General features: G+C 43.9%; 1 protein-coding gene across 2 annotated transcripts in view; it reads right to left on the bottom strand.

Moving 5' to 3' along the window:
- foxp2 (forkhead box P2) overlaps positions 1-15,278 on the bottom strand; it is a 114,900-nt gene extending 99,622 nt beyond the window's left edge. For both annotated transcript variants that reach the window (XM_072454842.1, XM_072454845.1), the window contains exon 1: positions 15,206-15,278. The gene's annotated coding sequence lies outside the window, so the exon portion shown is untranslated. The remainder of the gene's footprint in view (positions 1-15,205) is intronic.
- Between the last annotated feature and the right edge of the window lie 7,005 nt (positions 15,279-22,283).

The following is a 22,283-nucleotide window of genomic DNA, read 5'->3' as shown; positions in this document are numbered from 1 at the left end:
ATACGCCAAAGAACACCTGGTGATGAAAGAAAATAAACCATTCGGCTCGTTTTTTATTTAAAACGCACCGCTTTTCGCCGTCTTTGATGTTCTCTCTTTCCGCCGCGTTAACGTCCGTCCATTTTGGCTGATTTTGCACGAAGTTGGCGCCTATTGTAGTGTTAAGTTGTTCACAAAGTGTCTGTCAGATTCCATTTTGAAGCCCTGACACGCGGTGCACTTGAAATGTGCGATATTCCAGTGGAGACGTTATCGAGGAGACGGCTGAGTGAAGCATCTGTAATAAAGACCCAAACAATGGACAGCCTCTCTTATTTCCAATGCTGTCCAAAGGCGCGTCTCGGTGGCACCCATTAATTTGGACACAGTTCTGGCTAAATTACATGTGTTCCACCTCTGTGACATTTTAAATGCAATTAAAAGCTGGTTATGGACGTGCGCACGGACTTCCCTGTGATGAAGGGAAATCACCGACGTGATTAACATGCAAACGAGCTCACGCTGGCAGACTAGATTGGGGTTTGAAAACCTCAATTACTTTTGTGTGATTATCTATTTACCAGTACACAGATTTCCATTTCTCATCTCCAGCCGAGCTTCCCGCAAGCAGGCCTCAATTATGCACGGCGCACCTTTATTTATGATGCGCGCGACGCTGAAATACAAGCCTGGGTTATTTTTCACGATGATGTATTGCGTCTTTACAGGCTGCTTATGAGGCTAGACAGCGCCAACGCTTCCTAATGCGGGCCATTTTCTATCCGAGCACTTAATATGGGCTTGACCCTCGCCACCGCACACACCCCCGATTCATCCATCCGAGCTTTTTAACAACGCCCTATGCAGACCCGCTCGGAGTAACGCTTTGTCTTTTTCATTTTATCTTCATCTATTTATTTTACACCTGCCAGAAGTTTACACTATTCATATGTTAAAAAAAATCTAAAATGAAACCTAAAAATCAAGAAAATGTCTCTTTTTTATGCGTTGCTTTTAATAGGATTATAGTATTTTGCTGGAAAAGTAATCCCATCGTATCATTTCTATAAACTCTTGACAAGCTCTGAAACAAAAACCTTCTAATTTCCAGAGTGGAGGCAAAAGTGAAGTGAAGCAATATCATTTCAATAGAGGAACTGGGATTAACCTCAAAATATCCCAAAAAAGGAATGTGTTTTTGGTAAATAAAAAGCACTCAGATGCATGTGAGTGATGTCAGAGCCTGGTTTAAACACATTTACAAGTGTATTTTACATGATTTGTTAATGTAATAGGAGATTATGATGAAGGTCAAAATCTTGAGTTTTAGGTTTTCCTGGACAAATACTGTAAATACAGAAATGTTGAACCCACTATTTTTTTAAAATCTACATACCGTATTTTCCGGACTATAAGTCGCACCAGCCAAAAAATGCATAATAGAGAATAAAAAAACATATATAAGCTGCACTGGAGTATGAAATGCGGTTGCAAGTGTGAAAATAACAAATAATATCACATATAAGTCGCTTCGGAGTATAATTAAAAGTATATAAGTATAAATGTAAGTATAAGTCGCACCCCGGCCCAAACTATGAAAAAAGGTGCCACTTATAGTCCGGAAAATACGGTATATATTACATACTTTCAGTGAAATACAATTTTGAGGCTATGAAATTGTATTAATTGTATTGTATTTCTATCCTACAAATTTAAAAACTTTGCTTATTATGTGTTATAAAGACTTAAAATCATAAACAAGGGAGTTAATCTTCTAAATATTTTTATTGTTCACTTAATATCGCCTCCTTTTCAGAATTTTGAACATTCCGATGACGTAGCGTTTTAGCATTTCTATTGTACCCGTTCCCCATTTTTGTCATACATTTTCAAACCACTGACAAATCATTGTTTATCGCTTACACTATTGACACTATTGACACGTCTCATCTCTGTGACCGGGTTAAATATGGTAAGAGTGGGTTGTAACATGTGAACGTGCGGTGTCAGGGGGCGCGGTGAAGAGGGCGCGGTGAAGAGGGGGCGGGTGCAGAAGATGAAGATTCCCAGAAACCGTCATATCAAGCAGCAGTGCTACCAAGGTGTGAATTGTAATTACGTGCAGAAACACCCCCGGCCTTATAGTATGTATCACCGTGTTGACGCAATTATTAAAGCAACACCTGGCAACGCAGGAGGAATGCAAGGAATGCACTTTAATTAATTGAAATGGCTGGAGACGGAGAGATGTTAGTGGATTTAAGCAGCGCTCGAACAAGTGCTTATTTTTGTTGTTTGAGTAAAAATGCAGATACATGTACCGTATTTTCCGGACTATAAATTGCACATTTTTTCATAGTTTTGGCCGGTACAACTTATAGTTATATTTATACTTATATACTTATACTAATATATGTGATATTATGTGTTATTTTCTCACTTGCAACCGCATTTCATACTGCAGTTTCTTCTTCTCTATTATGCATTTTTGGCTGGTGCGACTTATAGTCCAGAGAATACGGTACAAACAAATGACTCAATGTAAAAGTACCACATTTAAAACTCAACGACTACTCTACTATAGCTTTGAAGTACCCAGTTAAAAATGTTCTTGAGGAGTAAAAAAGTGTTGCAAACATCACACTGTTGTTAAGCATGAAATTGAGTGATTTTGATTGAAACATTTACTGTTTTTTGGTTTTTCGGTCAACCAGAGCAATTCAAATCAATGTCTTTATTTTTCTAGTGCATTTTAAGTAAAGTTTTGTTGCTCAAAGCTGGGACTTGAACTCAAAACCTTTCGGCGGAATGTCACCATGAACATCCTAAAACAAACCCCTAAAAAAAGATGAAATGCAGATTTGACTTTTAATTTCAGTTCCACTATGTAGTGTAGTAGAAACAGAAGTGTAGAGAGGTATAAATAAAAATAATCCAATGTTATGACATCACTTTACTGAAGTACAAATGGTTAAAAATGTTACTTAAAGGTTGAATGGACGATTTTTTTGGCCCAAATTTTAGTCTTATTTCCTCGTGGCGTGGACTGCCGATTAGTCCTGCCACGTATCAATCATAAAACACACCTACCGCTCACCTGCAGCCGCGTGCGGCTCGTCCCCCGAGAGCAGTACGGTTCCGCGTGTCTAAGCGCATTGATCTATCATAATATAGTTCCCTCAGTGTACGGGACAAAATGAAGACGGAGAAAGACTGTTCGAGTTGACTCATAAAAGACGGAAATCTACGGGAGACGAGAGATGCGATGCGATCCGTTGCGCTTATAAACAAAATCACGTGTGTGTTGTATCGGTCCACACGGGGGAGTGCGCATGCGCACTTCCGGCTGCGTTCTCAAATTGCCGAAAAAATCGTCCATTGCGCCTTTAACTACAGTACTGTGACTTTTTACTTAGTTGATTTCCACCTCTGGGTTTAAGTCGCTTTTCATGCAAAGAAATAGAAACAAAATAGAAAAACCCACAATAATGTAATGAACGTCTTCACAGTGCCAAAAAGTCTGCTTGCTTTTAAAGTCTTTTTGAAAGTTGCATGATTTATGGAAGAAGAAGAAAAAAGTTGAATATGATTTTATTGTTTGTCAGTATTCCTGCTCGTTTCTCTAGTGCCCAGGGACAGGAAGAGAAGAGACGACACGCAGATCAGTGGCACTGCCGGCTTTTTTTTTTTTGTACATTGTGCCCGGCATACATAAAACATGCCCTGTTGCTTCGGCTGGAGCCGAAAGGAAAACAGTGCCATCAAGTGAAATTTTCGAGGATTCCTCAAACGCCTCGGTGCATAGATCCCTCCCCTCGCCCAAACCTGTCCGATAAAACAACCCCCTACATTTCCACTGCGGTCCAAGTGAGCAAACGTTTTGAACTTCCCAACAAGTCATCGTTTTTTTTTCAACGGTATCTGGCAGATATCGGTCACCAGAACATCTCCACCGCCGTTTGACGTAAAGACGAGAAATGAACACGTCGTTTTACGAATCCGACTCAAAAGCTACAGCAAAGAACAAAGGCTATCATTATTACTATTTGAACTCGGTTGCCAGGGCTCGGTCGTGTTGGAGTAGTAGAGTAAAGGGGAAAAAAAAAAAAAACACACACACAGCACGGCGAGTGAGTGAAAGTATGACGGCTTGAATTATGAGCGAGAGAGAATAAAAGAGGCCGAGAGACCGAGAGCTTAGATAATAGTAGATAATGGACAATTAACTCGGGCTAGTAGTGCCGGCTGCAGCGAATAACAGCTCGTGGCGTGGCGAGTCCCCGATCACCACTCAGCCATATTCACGTTGGGGAATACGGGCGATATCAAGCTTGCGGGTGCTGCCTGGCCCTCCGAGGTGCACGCGCCGCATTAGCAATCTCCACAACGCCTTCAAACAATGCCCGATACCAACAAAGTGTCCCGAAGTGCACACGCAAGCGCTCCGCCGACGGGGAGAGCGCCGTGCCATAACCTTGTCCATTGTTTCATGTCCTTTCACCATCAAAATAAACCCAGGAGCCGTGAATCCATTATAAAAAAAAAAAAAAGAAGGTGGCACGGTGCAATAGAGGGATATATGCGCGCGGGCATTAGCATAATTAAACCTATATAAAAGCTAATTGCAAAAATAAATGAGCGAATGTCACCGCGGCGCATCACAGAAACAATACGTGTGTTCATATCAGGGGCCTCAGAAGTGTTTTTACTGCCCAGCCCCGCCCCCCGCCCCCTTCAAGCTTCATCTAAATCTATTGATCTGTGAAACACGGGGACCCAGGGGAGGCAATTCACTTAATATCATACATCTAATGACGAGATGAATAACGATTATACCATTTGGTAATTAAACGTCTTACAAACCATTTAACTGACTGTTCGTCGGGAGGGGTCGGCGGAGGTCGCCGTGGCGTTTTTCATTCCTCGCCGGGCGTCGGAGCGGGTGACGCGCGGGAGGTACGGTTCGGGGCTCTTGACGGTTGGGAAAAACGAGCGCATGACACGATGCTACATAAAAAACATGCTAATGACTGCGCTAATCCCTAACGCTGTCAGGACTTTGAAGGCAAAACAGTTTAGAGAAGGGCTAAAAGAGCAGGGGGAAAATAAACGTGATCCAAACATGTACGCTTTTCCCAGGAATAAATCGTATTAGCACCGCTCATGAGCTATGTGTCCTCCCACCTGGGCGGATAAGCGTATGTAAATAAGCTTTATTTATTGGTAACACTTAGAGCTACATGACAGAAGGGATGTGAAATGACACGGGTTTATGTACATGCAAGCGGATGTACATAAAGGTGTGGTAAACATATGTTCTGTCAACATCCGCGGCCCTAATCCCTCATTATTCATGCCATTCTAATGTTGTTGTAGGGAAAGCTTGTTTGCCCATTACGCGGTCGAGGCGGCAAAAGTCGAGCGAAAAGTTTGAGCCGGCCGTTCAAACGCACGACGGAGCCCTCTTCTTGCTAACAACGCCTTTAGTGCATTTAGCTCCTTATTGAACGATCGCTAATAAACATCGTCATCCCCCGAAAGAAGAGACGGGATTAGCGTTCCCCGCTTTCGCCCGACGCGAGGGACGGGAGCGCGGCGCGGGACAATGGCCACACGGGACGGACAGTGGTATCACACGGGTCCAGTGTCTCCGCGATGAATATGTGAGAGATTATAAGCCGTTCCGTCATTTCCATAATGTAAAAACTCCTCTTCTTCTTTTCTCCGAGCCGCCGACTATTCACTAAATAGATGAGAAAACTATCGTCATTGTCGGGAGGACGCGACAAAGGCGGAAGGTAAAGGAGAGTGAGTTCTGAATGACCCGGCGCCGCTCACAATGCGGGCCCCTGTCCGGAGACATTCAGAGGCAGCCGAGTGAGTAAGACCTGCCGGAGTATTTATCACCGGGCACAATGCAAAAGTATTACGGCGTCACCCATACCACTTTGCGGCGCAGAATGGAGCCGCGGTGAATACAGGGGACTTTGATATCGCACAAGCTGAAAATATGAACATCCGTCGCTGTAAAAAGCCCAAAACCTGGAAAAAAAGGTTCATTCAAAAGACACTTTGAAGCCGTAGCGTCAGCGCATACATATTTAACTAATGTGCTAGCTAGTGGTCTTTTGGGGGTTACTGTGTGAAGTTAATGTACGTTGGATTGTAAGAAAAGTTCAGAGCTAAGAAGATAAAGGACAGGCTTGATTATTTTAGAAGTCGACAAGTTTTTCGATCAGTCGACTGGTCAAGTGATTATTCTCATGGTGCATTGAGATTTTTGCATTGAAATAAAGGTCTTTTTGTGTGTGTTTGAGAGTCTGGACAACACAGACGACGATAACGATGAGTAAATAGGACACACTTAAGTCCACACTTATAGTCACACTTAGTTGATAAATTGTTGCAGCTCCATTCTTAATAGTGGACGTTTTGGTTATTTTTTTGTAGTTTTTTCTCCTTGTTGATTTTATTTCATTTTGAAACGTGATGACAGTGTTTTTTGTTTTGTTTTTTTACAATCAAACTCCTGACCTTCCACAACAAAAATCAAGGTATTCATAGTATAATAGTCTAATTCGGCTCTCTAAAACCTGCAAACAGGTCTCGGGACAAACGTATCGCGCAACTCAACTCATACAACTCATACAACTCATACAACTCACACAACTCATACAACATTTCTAAAAAGTGATAGCGATTCCTCGTCATCTCGCTTTCAGGTAAAGTTGAAGAACGACGACATTGGCCAGTGCAAACGCCGTACAGCACTGTATACCGTCCACTTACCGCACGTACGCACTTACCTCGAGATCTTTGAACGTCGCTGTTACATTTCTAGAAGGCTCCACAAAAAAAAAAAAAAACTGAAAAATTCTTGAGCCATATACAATATCTGCGGACTTCGCTCGCTTCTCGCCTCAATGTCACCGACACGATTTGGGCCAATCGCCCTTCTCTGTTTGTGCGCGTGGGCCTGGGCCTCATCTCCCGTATAACTCCAGTCTTATTCCAGAGATTCCTCCCTGAGCTAGCCTAGTTTATTTACTTTATCTACAATATAATGCTTGGGTGAGCATTAGCGACTTTGCGACACAAGTTTCAATCGGTTATCTGGCCGCGGCCCGTGCGCGACTGTGCGCGTGTTCAACCAGGTGAGGAGGAGAGATGAGCGCCGCCCGCCGTGGAGACAGCAGACAAAGCGGCCGCAAAATAATACAAAAGAGAATTGGACGAGAAGGGAAAAAATGGTGGGAAGAAAGAAAGGGAAGACAGCCAGATAAGCTAAACTATGCAAGACAGCGAGGAAGGAAAGTATATACAAATAAAATGTCAAATTAATCAAAAGTTAAGCGATAACGACGTCAGACAATCTTGTGCCAGTCCAATAGAAATGTGTTAAAACATGTATTTAAATGGATTAGTTGAGGTTTATTTATCAGACATAGGGCTGAGTTAGATTTCGATTTGATCACGATTCATGTCCTCTTTGTATCTTGCCGTGAAGAGGTAACAAACGTCATCTGCTTCTTCTGAAAGTTCACACTTCCCTGCGATTGGTTGAATCCACCTGTCTCTCTCTCAGAGCATTTCTCAGGTCGACCAATAGGAAGTGTGTATGGGAAAAGGTGTCTTGTCTGAGCATAAAGCTGCATTCAAAATAAATACTTTCGAAAGAGATCACGATTAACTTTCATATCCATATTCACCGGGATTAATCAGACAATATCACCATATACCCTTATCTAAAAGTTTACAAGCTAACTTTCTTTTTTGTTTAATCAGCTTTCTTCGTAGCATTTTTGACTATATTTAATATTGATTGATACTCTGTTCAAATGTTGCATAGCATTCACAATACTATCTAAATTGTCCAGTTCTTGAGCAGTAGATGAGTGCGAAGATTGATAGAAAGAGAAACAGGGCAAAGTAAAAAAAAAAAGAAAGAAAAATGTCAGGAAGGCACGGTGGTCTCGCCGGGTTAAAATGCTGCAGGTCTTGTCCAATAAACACAGGTGAGCAGCTCAACAGCCCGGGACCACCGCGTTTGACTGACAGCTCTGAGCTCCTGCTGACCGCCGGCTTTATGTTACACGACAACTCAACTGACAAAAAGGAGGCTCAGTACCCACACACACACACACACACACACACACACACACACACACACAGTAACACAACAGCGGACACAGCTACTTAAAGCAGCATCCGCGCATCATGAACACAAAGTTGCAAACACGAAAATATCTGGCGTGCGGCATCGCGGGACGCTCCCTGGCATTTCCCTTCCGCAGGTGAACGGGAGCGAACGGGAGCAGCGCCCCTCCGCTCCGGTCGTGTGGGTTTAGAGAGAGAAAGCGAGTCGGTGGGGCGAGCCAATGTATGCGCAGCGCCGGCCCGAATCTTTTCCACATGACGGGCCTCGGGCTGTTTTTGTCAACTGCACTCTTGAGCGCGCGAGGAGTCAGGTAGTGTGACCACATGATTGCCCAAGAGGGTCCCGGCGTGGTGTGAGTGGGAGACGCGAGGGGGCGAAAGGAGAGAAAGGGGTGCGCGGCGGGAGGAGGAGATGGGGGGGTGAAAAAAAGAAAGAGAAAGAGAGGGAAAGGCAGGCAGGCAGGAGAGGTTCGGGGGGGACAGGAGCGATGCAGCACGCATGATGAGGTGTAATCACAAACCCCATTCGCGGGGCAGTGGGGTTTGTCAACATACACACATTCGCATTCCACTGTCTGTCAACTCCGTGACCCAAATCGAGCCTGCCTCTGCCGCGCTCACACAGACACACAGACACACGAGTCCTGGCTTTTTTTCTCTGGCTGTTTTCCCGACCGGGGCAGGTAGCGAACGCCGCCCGGGCCTGCGGTTTTGCGGTTAAAGCGGATTCCGAAAGCGGCGCTTGTAAGGTGCCGGTGTCTCTTTTCAAAGGCGCGATCGGATGAGCGTTATGAACAAAAGACTTGGCCCGCTGCCTCCGGAGTAAAAGCTTTTTGACAGTGGCTGTGACCGAGTTCCGAGGGGTTTTGAAAGTCATCCTCCGTGGAAAATGCGGGGTGTGGAGTCAATAAACGACGGCGTGGAATGATATCGCGGTGAAATTGCGTTCACGTTGTTAGAATTCTGTCAATCTGGGCAAATGTTGTGTGTGTGTTTCGTCACTCATCCATGCAGCTTCTTCAGTTTCTCTGACAAGGATCTGGTGAGTCACGGCCTTGAGCTGGGGACACACTGAGATTTGGAATGTTCTCTTCCATGACTTTTTATCGGTTAAACAGCGTCATGTGAGCGAGCGCTGGCTAAACTAAGCAGTTGTAGTGAAAAAAAGAAAAAGCTTGTGGAGCTGACAATGACTAACTTACTCTGGATGATCTGAAATGGCTGTTAAAGAAGTTGGACATGTTTCCCGTGGGTTTGATCAGAGGAAAAGCTGTGTCATTTGGATCATTTATCAGGCAGAAGTGAGCTCTGTGTTTGTGGGTTCAGCTCTGGTATGAAGCATAAAAGTAGTGCCCTTTCTGTTCTACTAATCTGATGTTTAGGCAGGATTATGAAGCATACGCCTCGCTGTTGACATTGTTTGTGCATTGTTCTTTTTGTCCAAACGAAAATAGTACGTTTTAGCCCAGACTCGGCTGTTTCCAGTGTCTCCTCCAGGTGTCGCCATCGGCCACAAGTGTCAGTAAACATGCCGCCGCACCGGAGCACGGCCAAAATCGGGCTTATAATTCATATTGATAATAATGTTTGAATGACCGCGGCTGGAGTCTAGTCGCGTCTTTTTTGCGGTCCACTCTTTGCGAATTCGAACGTGAATCCGGTCGTAACTGGTCCACACAACGAGATCGCGACTGACTTTAACTAGTGATGACTGAAGGTGACTGAAAATTATAAGAACATTTGGCTAAAAGATGTGTAGAGTGTCCCCAGCTTTACTGTCTATACAAAGGAACTGCAGAACTACTTGGATGAGCGGCAAAAGCTCTGCACTCTTTAAACGTTTGTAAAGTCATACATTCTCAAATAAGCGATAATCAAACATACATACTGACTATATTTTTCATGTTATGTCGACTTAAATAATGTATATTTTACGTGTATGTTTCCATTCATAATTTACAGCTCAACACAGACCTCAGCTGGCCGGGTCAAAAAGCTTAAAAAAAAGAAAAGAAACAAAGACATCTACTTAGACTTCGCAAATGTCCAATACTTCTCTGTGTGATTGGTCTTGAATTCAACAAACAAAAGGTCTTTGACTAAAAGATTGGTCCAAATAAAATACCCTGTCCATACTGTCATGAAAAGCCATACTGTAAGAAGACGGACCATGTAATTTAATCAGATGTAGACGAATGGTAAAAGAAAAACAAGTCGAAAGGCGAAGCACGGGCAGCTACAACGTCCAAGTATCCCCAATCAGCGCGGGTCAAAATAACTCCACTTCCCCGTCCCGATGACAATACTCCTATAAAACACGCCGCTGTGACGGGCTAACGTAAACGTGGCCCGAGTGCAGCGGCTGAAAAATTAGCCCCGGCGTGACAGTTTGGTGATAACACGCGAGTTCAATCTGTCAAGACAATCAGCGCTTGGACCTCGGGCGAAGAATGCTGGGCCGTGTGTGCGACCGATGCGTTCGGGGCGCCGTCACCTGCGCCGCTCGTAATTCTTCCCACCTGAAAAACCCAGGGGTTCAAAGCGGTGTCAGGGCGCTCCGGTGTCGTGCCTGCTGAGGCTTGGGTTTCACAATAATCTCGGCCGCTTTGGACAGATGCCATCCAGTCCAGCTACAGCCTCGAGATTTGTGCAATTAAAGCTCAAAGGAAGAAAAGCGACCGACTTGAAGTGAATTAAACCAAACATAAAGGATAATGACCAACTTTAACTTACTGACTATCAAAGAGTCAGCCACAGTCGGCCAGTTTTCTGAAATATCATGAAATAGAAGCATGTTTTTTGTTTCGTTTTTGCACTAAGAAACCTGTGTCCTTACAGTAAGCAGCCTTGCACCTCCACAAACCTGACTTGTACTTGTTTTGGTGGAGACAAGATGTTCCTTTAGCAATAATATTTCACAGTATGTCATAACATGTATCCGTCTCCATGAATAATGTTCCCAAGTATGGTTTGAACTCTCACTATTTCTAATGGAATCATGTCTGTGATTTTCTACCTTCAGAAGGTTACACAGTGTCACTTTAAGTAGATTTTAAATACAATGCGCTAACTTCAGCTAATGCATCAACTAATGGGGTTGATGCAACTAACTATGAAATTTGAAATAAAAGGTGCAGTATGTAACGTTTCCAAGGAGATGTAATTGCTTTTTGCCTTGAGTGTTCCACAGAACGGCATTCGAGCATGTATTTTTTGCATTTATTGAAATACAGCTCTTTACCGTATTTTCCGCACTTTAAAGCGCACTGGATTTTAAAGCGGACTGTCAATGAATGGTCTATTTTTGATATTTTTTCATATATAAGGTGCACCGGACTATATGGCTCATTAAGCGAAAGAAAACGTCTACCACACAAAATGAATCCATATTTAAGACACACTGGTTTATAAGTCATTTTGTCATTTTTTTAGAAAATTGAAGGCTTTTATATGCGCCTTATAGTGTGGAAAATACAGTATATTGTTAAAAATATTGAGAATGATGAATTCTTACTGTGTCAGGCTTGCCTCTCCCCTGATATGACCTGTAAATTGGCTGTTCCCATGGAGAGAGATACATTTAATGCCAACTTTGAAATGTTTAATGTGAATTTTATCTGTTATTTTCTATTTTTATTTGAAGAAACAATACTATATGCTTTTCCCGTCCGGCTGATGCTAGAAATGAACAAGTTTCCTGTTGTATTTGTAATTAGCCATTTCCATCGCAGGACTTTTGAAGGGGCCCCAGAAGTATGCGGAGGCCGTAACCTTTTTTTCCATTCCCAAACCACAACACCTTCACTCGCGTCTGTGCGCAAGGTTTTCAGCTGATTCAACAACTTTTAAAGAGTTGAGGAGCTACTATAGAGCGAGAAAAGCACAGATCAATACTTATATGGATCGATACCAGCAGGCAGGATGTCCTCAAAGAATAATGGCAAATCTCTCTTTCTCCCGCTCTCTGGACACAAACATTTGGTCCGTTTTCTTCTATTAGTCTTAACTGTAACTTAAAGGTGCACAGCGTCACCTTTGACCCCTGCTTGTCGCCTGGTGACGTCTCCAGGCAGAGTTACAGGTCAAATCTGCGGAGAGACGACTCAGCTCGAAGTAAAAATGCTTATTACGTTTATTAAGGTATTTTTTTTAGCAATAAAGACGTGAAAGAGCTATTATGTACACTAAATATATGTGTCTTGTGTCATACTGCGGAACATTCCAAGGAGACATGCAAAAATAAAAAATACTGTGCACTTTTAAAGGATAGTTTATTTATATTAGGTTAAAAAAAAAAGTGAAAGTAGAAGATTCACATTTATAGCTTTTTATTTTCAGTCATTCACTTGCATAAAATGTTTTTTAAAAAAAAACATGCAGTGCACTTTTAAGGCAGACTTTGTTTTTATTGGGTGAATTTAATTTTTTTTTTTTTTAAATGAAAAAAATAAAGAAGATAAAGAGCTATACATTTGAATCATCTGTCATTCACTTGCATAAATGTCATTCATATAATCTACGCTTACTTAGCTTTCCAATAGTAAATCTCTTCTATTTGACTGGGCTTAGGACTGGCCCAGAGATACTATTGTGCCCCCTTGTGGATGGAATGTGTCCTTTTGCTTCGATAACTATGATTTTTTCTAAGGAAATTACATTTGCCACATTTGCAGTTTACAATCTGAAGCGATTATCAAAGACTATAATAATACTATTTTGTGGAGCGAGGAAATAACAAACACAAGTCAACGCGAGACAGGGCAAGAGAGAATTAAAATCAGCTGATTGACCGCGGCGACCCTTGAGAGGAAACAGCTGAAATGAAAAGTAGAACAAGATATACCGTAACTTCGGCAACAATATCTCAAGACAAAAAAAGTGTTGGCTTTCCAAAAAAAAACACGCCGTCCGTTTTCCCAGCTGGTTTTATTTTTGACTTTCTCATAAATAAAAGCGCTCGGGTGAAACATGAGGAGTACACATGGAGGTGCGAAAAACATTGTGAAAAACGTCACATTCCAGAGTCTATTAAAAACAAGTGAGTTCCTAATCCTCGGCCGGGGGGGGCGTGGCCACTCCCTCTGCGGCTGCCCCAAATTTGCTCGCAGCACGATACTATCAGACCCCAAAAACCAAAGCTTATTAAATTCAAATTTGCAAAACGAGAAACTTTTAAACAACTGTTTCGACACCTCTCTCTGCCCCTCTGAGTGGGACCGGGCGCCAGAGGAAGGGAGGGAAGGAAAGGAAGGAAGGAAGCGAGGGGAAAGTGAACCTTTGATGAGTAAGACCTTTTTTTTGTTAAGCAAGAGGGCTTAACTTTAAAATATTCTGGGTGGCAGTGAATAAGGGATTGACCAATGGGCCTGATCTTCGCCACACACTGGGGCACCGGGGTTAATGGTGGATAAAGATTAAGGAGGCGAAAAATAATACAGGGGTCTCAATCCCGGTCCCTTCGCCCTAACCCCGCAGCGCTCGCCTTCCGCACCAATCCCGAAAACGGACGTACAAAGGGAGTCCCGGGCCAATGAGGAGGAAACCATCCGAGCGTCTTTGATTCCTGCCGAGCGCCCCCTCGACAGGGCGCCCGGGCTAAAGACCTGCGGAGGATTCTGCCCGCGACGGCGCTGAGGGGGCTTCGCCAGAGACGCCCGTCGCAGGAATTGGGGGAAAGAGGAGTGACAAGCGGCGTGTGATCTATGACAAGAAATCAATTGGCGAGCGGGGAATGGGAGCAGAGCGGCTGTTCCGACCGCCTTAAAGGAGTCAAAGATATACTTAATTGCTGTAGGTTTTGATATACGCGTCAACGCAAAGGAGGCGGGAGGAAGCGTGCGGCGTTGGGGCAATTACGCTCCCCCTGCGATGATTAGAAGGGTTCTTTTTAGGCCGGCAGATAAGCGCAGAGAGTTCATCTTTGAAGATTTAACGCCGTACCTGGCAAATGAAGAGGTAATATGAGTCTCTATTAGGAGATGGATAGAAAGTGCTTTTTTTTGGTGGTTCTGGGGAAGATGCAGCAGAAGGTGAGCTCTCCCAACTGAAGCTTTTCGGAGTAAAGTACAATAAAGTAAGAAATAAAGTTAGAAGCCTATGACTTTGTGCAAACGTTGGACATGTGGTAAAGCGTAGTGACCAAACTGGCAGCAATATTTACAAATGGAGCTCGATGGTGACCACAGGGTTGCCAAAGACTTTTTTTCCCACAGACTTTCTCAAATATATATATATTAAAAGTTTGAAAAGGCAAAGGTGGTTCATCAGCTATGTGGTACGTAAAGAAGACAGAGAAGAAAAGTATTTAAAATCTGTTTTATAACACTTTATACCTGCTATATATATATATATATATATATATATGTTTTTTCTTCTCTATTATGCATTTTTTGGCTGATATTCCGGCTATACTTATGGTCCGGAAAATACAGTATAAGGCACACTGGATTATAATGCGAAATGTCATTTTTCGAGAAAATGAAAGGCTTTTTAGTGCGCCTTATAGTGCGGAAAATACGGTAATCACACAATAGCCGATAGCCTCCCCTGTGCCTTTAAAGTTTTAATACTTTCAAAGTCAATGGTGAAAATGAATGGGAATTTTACTTCCAGAGCCTTTGAAGTGGGCGGGGCTGCTGTGCTCCATACTCACCTTTGATAAGACGCATACTTTACGATGAAAAGGACTCGTTTGTGACGTGAAAATTGACGTGTTCCTGGGGCTAAGCGTTATATCTATGTGATGTGACTCGACCGCGCAAGATTCCTCTGAATGGTGGTCGAGCTGGGACACAGAAACGTGCAAATTGTGTATCGTTTTCAGCCTCGTTTCCGCCACTGAACCCATCGTTTCACTCCCATTTCATTCAGTTCTGGGACAGGCAAAAAAAGCCCAGTCCAGCCATGACGCAGACTGGTTTTGTGCCTGTTCTAGTCCAGATTTAGTCCTCATTTTGACGCGTGCCCAAGTGTGACCGCACTCTAAAAATGAGCCCGGGCGACAATAACTAAGGGCACTAAACTCCTCTAATCACAACACAAAGCATGCTGGGAAATACCAATTACTCACCGAGCTGTAGTCTTCTTTACAGTGCGTGTCGTCTGCTCGTCCTCACGGGCGCCGAGAGGGCATATTTCACCCTAAACGCGGGCGACACAAAAAAAACACGACAACCCGAACGTTAGCTTGAGACGTACGCAAATGACGAAGGCCGACGGCGCGCTCGGCCACCGCGGTTAATTAAGAAACAAGTGAATAAATCGCATAATCTACAGCCGCGGCGAAGATTTGTCAGCAATAATATATATCATAACTTTTAAGCCAGAGTAGATTGAAAATCCCTGGTGTGTGAAGACCAAACAGGCGGCGCGGCGAGGTTGCCCAGTGAAGGGGGAATTCTATCAAGGTGGACAAGATGAAGATTTGTTACATTTGAAGAGGACGGCGCTCTCTTGACCTCGGCGAGCCACTGTGTCAGCCGCAGAGTCGAGCTAACAATATCATAACGCCGTTCGCCTCGGCAGAACGGAAGAACAAAATAATACCTCTTTATTAAATGCTTTTATTGCTCTGATAGTGAGAATTTAGGGCCGCCGCGATGCTAACGGTTCAAACTTGACTCCGATACCGTGGAAGAAGCTCGAGTCAATACTTGAAGTACATTTAGATGAAACAGCAATAGTGATGGTTTTTGGACGATAGACAGTTATTTTTGACACAAAATAAGAGCACCGTATTTTCTGGACTATAAGTTGCACCTTTTTTTCATGGCCGGGGTGCGACTTATACTTATCTTTATACTTATATACTTATATACTTAAACTTATACTTTTACTCCGAAGCGACTTATACTTATATTTATACTTATATACTTATACTTCGGAGTGACTTATATGTGATATTCTTTGTTATTTTCACACTTGCAACCGCATTTCATACTCCAGTGCGACTTATATGTGTGTTTTTTCTTCTCTATTATGCATTTTTTGGCTGGTGCGACTTATACTCTGATGCGACTTATAGTCCAGAAAATACGGTACTTTCTTTGTGTTACTGTGTGATCTTAAACTAGTTCTGATAAAGCTCAAGCTCATTCTAAAGCTGTTTAGGAAAGTTCAAACGTTGTCTAATACAATACTAAATGTTCAAAGGCAAAGAATCAGGCTTGATACTCCATACTGACGTTTTATACCACAATTACCGTATTTTCCGGACTATAAGTGGCACCGGAGTATAAGTCGCACCAGCCAAAAAATGCATAATAGAGAAGAAAAAAACATATATAAGTCGCACTGGAGTATGAAATGTGGTTGCAATGTTTGAAAATAACAAATAATATCACAACTACATAGGTATAAATATAGTATTGTAAAGTATAAGTTGCACCCCGGCCAAAACTATGAAAAAAGGTGCGACTTATAGTTTGAAAAATACGGTACAGACAATATAATGTAATTTCAAACTGAAATAGAAGCAGTAGTAATAATGGCTGTACTCTAAATACTTTTAAACAACGTACATTCATAGTAAATGTTCTGAATCTACAGGACTGAAAAGGGCATCGTGAACGTTCCGATGCATTTTGTTATTCCACATAATAAAGACTATTTTAGCAGTTATCCATTCATCAGGACGCAGGTAATGTACCACGAGAACTGCAATACCCGGCCCTAGTACTACTATTATCTAGTCTAACCCTAACCTAGCTCTGATACACCGTAAATCCACACCATTCATCTTTTTACCCTGTTTATGTGACTTTTTTTAAACTTTGAACATTGACACTTACTTGTTTTGACAAATGTGAAGCTGCAAAGGTGAAACTCTTACCCTGGGGGAAAGAACAGTTGGTCTCCACGTCCGACGCTGAGAAGAAGAAGGATTTACCGTCCGTCAGGTCCCTGCGAACACGACAGGCGCATTATTAGTAAAACTTTTTTTTTTTTTAAAGGTTGATTTTGTTTTCTGGGGCAGGCGTGTGCGGGCGAGCTGCGTCTGTCTTGCGTAACTGTTTTACTGTACGAGTGTAGGTGAAGGCAATAAAAGTTTAGAACAACAAAGTGCACCTGGATTTCACAGCCACGCCGAACAGTCACACACACACACACACACACACAGAACACACACACACTTGCAAACACACACACAGGACACACACACACAGGACACGCACGCACACACGCACACACACACACACACACACACACAGAACACATACACACTTGCACACACACACACAGAACACACACACACAGGACACGCACGCACACACGCACACACACACACACACAAACACACACACATACAGGAGACACACACGCACAAACACACAGGACACACAAACACACAGGACACACACGCACACACAAACACACACACACACACACACAGGACACACAAACACACAGGACACGCACACACAAACACACACTCACACACTCACACACACACACTCAGACCTCACTCTCTCAAGTTAAAAGGTGCAATGCCTGGAAGGCTCGAGCTCTCAACTCCATGTAAATCACAGCGTTAACCCGACACCGTTCATTTCCTCGTGTGCGCCCGTTCAGCTGCCTGCATCAAAGTACACAAGTATATCATTTAGAGGCCATTAGTATTGATGATTTTTGAGAGTTTTGTCACACGCCCCCCCGGCCCTGTGTACTGTAAAACAAGAGCGGATTGCATTATTGCCATGGACGTTTTTCCATTCGGGACATTAGGAAATAATTAGCGAGGCAGGTTTGTGTTGACGGGGCACGAGGGGCACAAACTGGCCTGGATGTTGTTTCCTGAGATGTTTTTTTTTTCCTTCTTTCTTTTATTCTCCTAGAATTCCGATGACCCCTACGGGGAACCAGCGCCTGTGAATCCTGAGGAATGTGCTCTCTGAACTGTACAGAAAGAGCGCCGAGCTCAAAGTGCACCGCCGAAAAACAAAACATGCCAACTACTATCATTTTTCACCATTGTGAGTTTGCGGAAAATGTAGCACAGATTGCGACGCAACATTAACTTAGAACAAGGTGAAAGAAGTGGCAGCGGGCACGGAAACACATGTAAAAAGAAGTATATATATATATATATATATATATATATATATATCACGGGCGAGCAGGTTTGAAAGTTTAAAAACGTACAAAACGGGTGATAAAAAGCGAGGATTTTTATTTGAAAAAAAAAAAAATGACATAAAAAAAAAAAAAAATGACATAAATTTACACGTTCGCTCAAAGTTGACTCCGCCATCACAACACCTTTGGGCTGTGCAGATGCCATATTTTATTCACAGGGAAAGCATTAGGAAGGCTATTAGTCTGCATGACCTCCAATTCTCGGGATTTTACAAATACCGCCCGTATCTCCGGCGCCAAATACAAAACCGACGGTAAAATTCTATCAACTTATAAATACGGCAAAACGCATTCAAGTATTCATGAAGGCCTAATAACGCTATAGGCCGATATTTACATAAAGCACTCGCACGCTAAGTCAAGATAAACTATTTAAGACCCGCACCACAAATACCTCCACGCAGCAGAGAAAGGAAGGTCCAGCCATGAAAGAGGACATTATGCTAACAAGTCAGATTACTGTACACAATAACTTTATCTGAAAAGTAAATACCATCCTTGGCGTTGGGAGGGGGGAGAAAAAGGGGCAGGTGGGAGAAGGCGGGGGGGGGTGGGGGGGGGGGCGTCGGCATTATGGAAAGTCACTGGCAATATTTCTGTGGCGACCAAATGCTCCTTATCAGTGTTAGTCGAGCAATTCAGGCCGCTCCGAAGAAAGATGAGTCTTCAAACTCATTCTATTCATGGTCAGACGTGTAATTACCCTCCGCTCACAGTCTAGACGTAACCGCTTTTCAGAGTATTTAAGACCCCCTGTGCAACGTGCGGACGCCCGCTCCCGACCGCCGCCGAGCCCCGCGCGTTAAATCTGAGGCCCGATAAATTAACGAAGAATGCAATGAAAACAGACACAATGAGGGGGAACTTTATCCTCCCCGCTGCTAAATGAGATTTCTTTGAAATGCAGATCAGCGCTTCTAGATTAGTGAATTTTAGCTGCTGTCAACATCATAACAAAATACAAATGCGATTGTTCACCGCGCGCCTTATCTCCTTGCTTCCATCTGCCGGCTGGTTATTTACTCCCCCCTGATTTATTATGCAGATCTAAATAAGTCGCGTCAAAAGGAGGGCTTACTGCACAATGCCTTCTTAAGCTTCTACATCAAGGTATTTGAAAAACCGGTAGTCACATGAAAAGGCTGCCCATCAAAGGCACATCTCTAATGAACTCTCCCGTATCAGAGGGGGCTTGTGGGGCCTGGCTTTAATGCCGTCTGCGCGTCGACAGAAAGGCAGAAAGAGAGAGAGAGAGTGAACTACAAATCAGACCCAACCCGGCCAAAGCTGCAGAAAGGGGAGGAGGAAGACAGGGAGAAGGGGAGAAAGGAACAGGAGAAGGGAGGAGGAAAGGCTCGTGTTATCAAGATGAGATTAGCTCGGCGCACACGGGCTAGCCTTCCGTCTCCCCGCACATCCATCCAAGTCTAAAGTGTCGACATGTGAAAGCGCTCTTAAAAGACTACAATGGCACTAGATTAGAATTTAAATGTTACCATGGATTAGACGGAGACGGCGGCGCTACAGGTTTGAGAAAAAAAAAAAAAAGTGCCGCAAACTTGTGTAAACTGACTATAAATAGCTCGGGGGACGAATTTAATTTATACGGCGTTTTTGCAAAAAGACGGCGATGGCGGTGGCGTTTGAGGAACAGGAGTGAGATTGGCGGTCTCTGCGTTCTGCTCAGGTCTGCAAACAGCTCGGCTAATCTCAAACAGAGCTTTTGCATTACGCTCCTGCAATAACCTTTAATTTCATGGTGTATTTGTTACATTCAGCGCATGGGGCCGGATTACAACTGACAATCTCGGAGACTTGTACTACTGGGGGGGGGAAATAAACTGCACGAACACATCATGATCTGTAAAGCCTGTTCACCCCCCCCCCCCCCCCCCCCCCCCCCCCACCCTACTGTGATCAGCGCCGCCACCGTCCTCGCTTTGTGCGTCCGGGGGTTTTTGAAGGAGAGACGCCCCCGCCGACGAGCATGCAGTAGTTTACTTGTGAACAATTAGCCCCGGAGCAAACGCGGGCCGGGCGCTGGCACATGTGGTTAAGAGGCGAGCGCTGCAGGAGTGAGCGCCAGATGATGAAGGGGTGAGGGGGGTGAGGAGGCAGGGGGCTGTGTGGGGGGGTCGGGTGACGTGTGCCATACAGGCGCGTGCCAGCCTACAGCTACTGGGCATGTCAGTCTTCTTCCCGTAGTGCGGATGCCTTCACTAGATGAGAGAATGCGGCGTGCGATTTGTGATTAAAGTCGAGGCGCTGCAGGTGAAGAGGAGGGAATATTACATTTAGAGATCAATTTGACAAACTTCTTCTTCCGTCTCTGAACTTCTTTCGAATGCAGTGGGATTTTCTGGACGCGTGTTGATTAAATGAATTGAGTGTTTAGTCGCAGATTGGACAGTTTTGTGGCTTCCAGTTGAAAAGCGTGCATCGTATTTTCCCGGAGTATAAGTCGCACCAGCTGAAAAATGCATAATAGAGAAGAGAAAAACGTATATAGGTTGCATTGGAGTATGAAATGTAGTTGCAACTGTGTAAATAACAAATAACAGTATAAGTATATAAGTATAAATATAAGTCCGGCCAAAACTATGAAATGACTTATAGTCCGGAAAATACGGTATGTATGTATGTAAGAGAGCAAACAGACCAGAAATAAGATGAATTCTGTAATACTTTTTTGATTGGAAAGTTAGTTATAGTTAGCAAAAAGGTTATAGGTTAAACTAAGACTAAATGAGACTAAAGCTGAGATCATATTGTGCAGGATTACAGAGCAGCAAGACACTGTATATAGTAATCAAATCAAAATTGCAATTATATTATAATATTTGCAAACATTGTAGTTCAGACCTCTAAAAGAATGTTCTGAAATATAAGTATTAGTTTGTATTAGTCTCTCAAACGTGCTCATGGGCAGCTATAAAATGTGAACTTTGAGTAAAATTCTACACTTCACATCACAAATCTATCAAATTTGCAATTAAATATTTCACCAAAATCGTTCAGTCTGACTGAATGATGGCATTTAACTCGCAATTTTACATTTACGGATACAACTTGATCTAAAATAATGTCTTCCCGGGACCCCACCGACGCCAATAAAACGTAGAGACTGTGAAGGCGTCCGATACCAGTGGTTGAGTTCCCGCAGGAGCCCAACATCTCACCCCTCCCTCCACCCGTCCCTCATCCCCTCCCTCCACCCGTCCCTCACCCCGCCTCCACCCGTCCCTCACCCCGCCTCCAGCTGTCCCTCACCCCGCCTCCAGCCTCTCTGCCGTGGAGCGTGTGCCAAGTGGGCGCGGTGCCAGTCGCGTTTGCAACCACGAGGGACCTTTGTCTTTTCGCCTTGCCTAATGAAATGACAAAACAAAAGATTTGCATACGCAGAAACAGGTGTTGTAACAGGTTTGACTCCTCTTGACCTCCACTGCGTTTAAGAGCGAGCGGAGGGGGAAATATGCGCCGAAAAAAAGTTTACGACCAACATCTGCCCGGAGGTATTTAGGCTCTGATGGGCACTCGGAGCTGCACCATCTGCCCTGCTCCTCGCCAGAAGTGACAAACTCAATTAAAAACCACCCATCAACCAACATAAAAATAAAGCGTTTGTTTTGTTGCGTCCGTATGTCGTGGCCGCTTCGCCCCGATTCGTCCGGAGCTGCGAGGCCCGTGTGTAGCTGCGATTCCGGGGGGGAAAATCCGAAGAGGCGCGCGGTGGCCTGTAATTACCCTCCCGCCGATGTGCCGTCTCCTGACCACGGCCCTGCGTCATCCTTGGCTTTATCCGAGTCCATCCTCTCGAAAAGCCTCGCTCCGCCACTGTGGTGAAAACGCGCTCGTTGTTTAGAGTAGGATTAGAGTTCGCCCGCTGAGTGTTTGGATGAGGGCGGGAAAAACACAGCTTGTATCTTTTTATGCTAATTTCCACGTCGCATGTTTCGCTTTGGAAAGGTCTCTGGAACCTCGAGTAACAGGATTTTGCGGAAATGTCAACAGCT

This window comes from Eucyclogobius newberryi, unplaced genomic scaffold (genome assembly GCF_026437365.1).
Source record: "Eucyclogobius newberryi isolate DKJ021-1_F unplaced genomic scaffold, fEucNew1.0.hap1 SCAF_2, whole genome shotgun sequence".
Lineage (NCBI taxonomy): Eukaryota > Metazoa > Chordata > Actinopteri > Gobiiformes > Gobiidae > Eucyclogobius > Eucyclogobius newberryi.
Note: the sequence above shows the minus strand (reverse complement) of the source record. Positions and strands in the feature narration are given on the sequence as shown.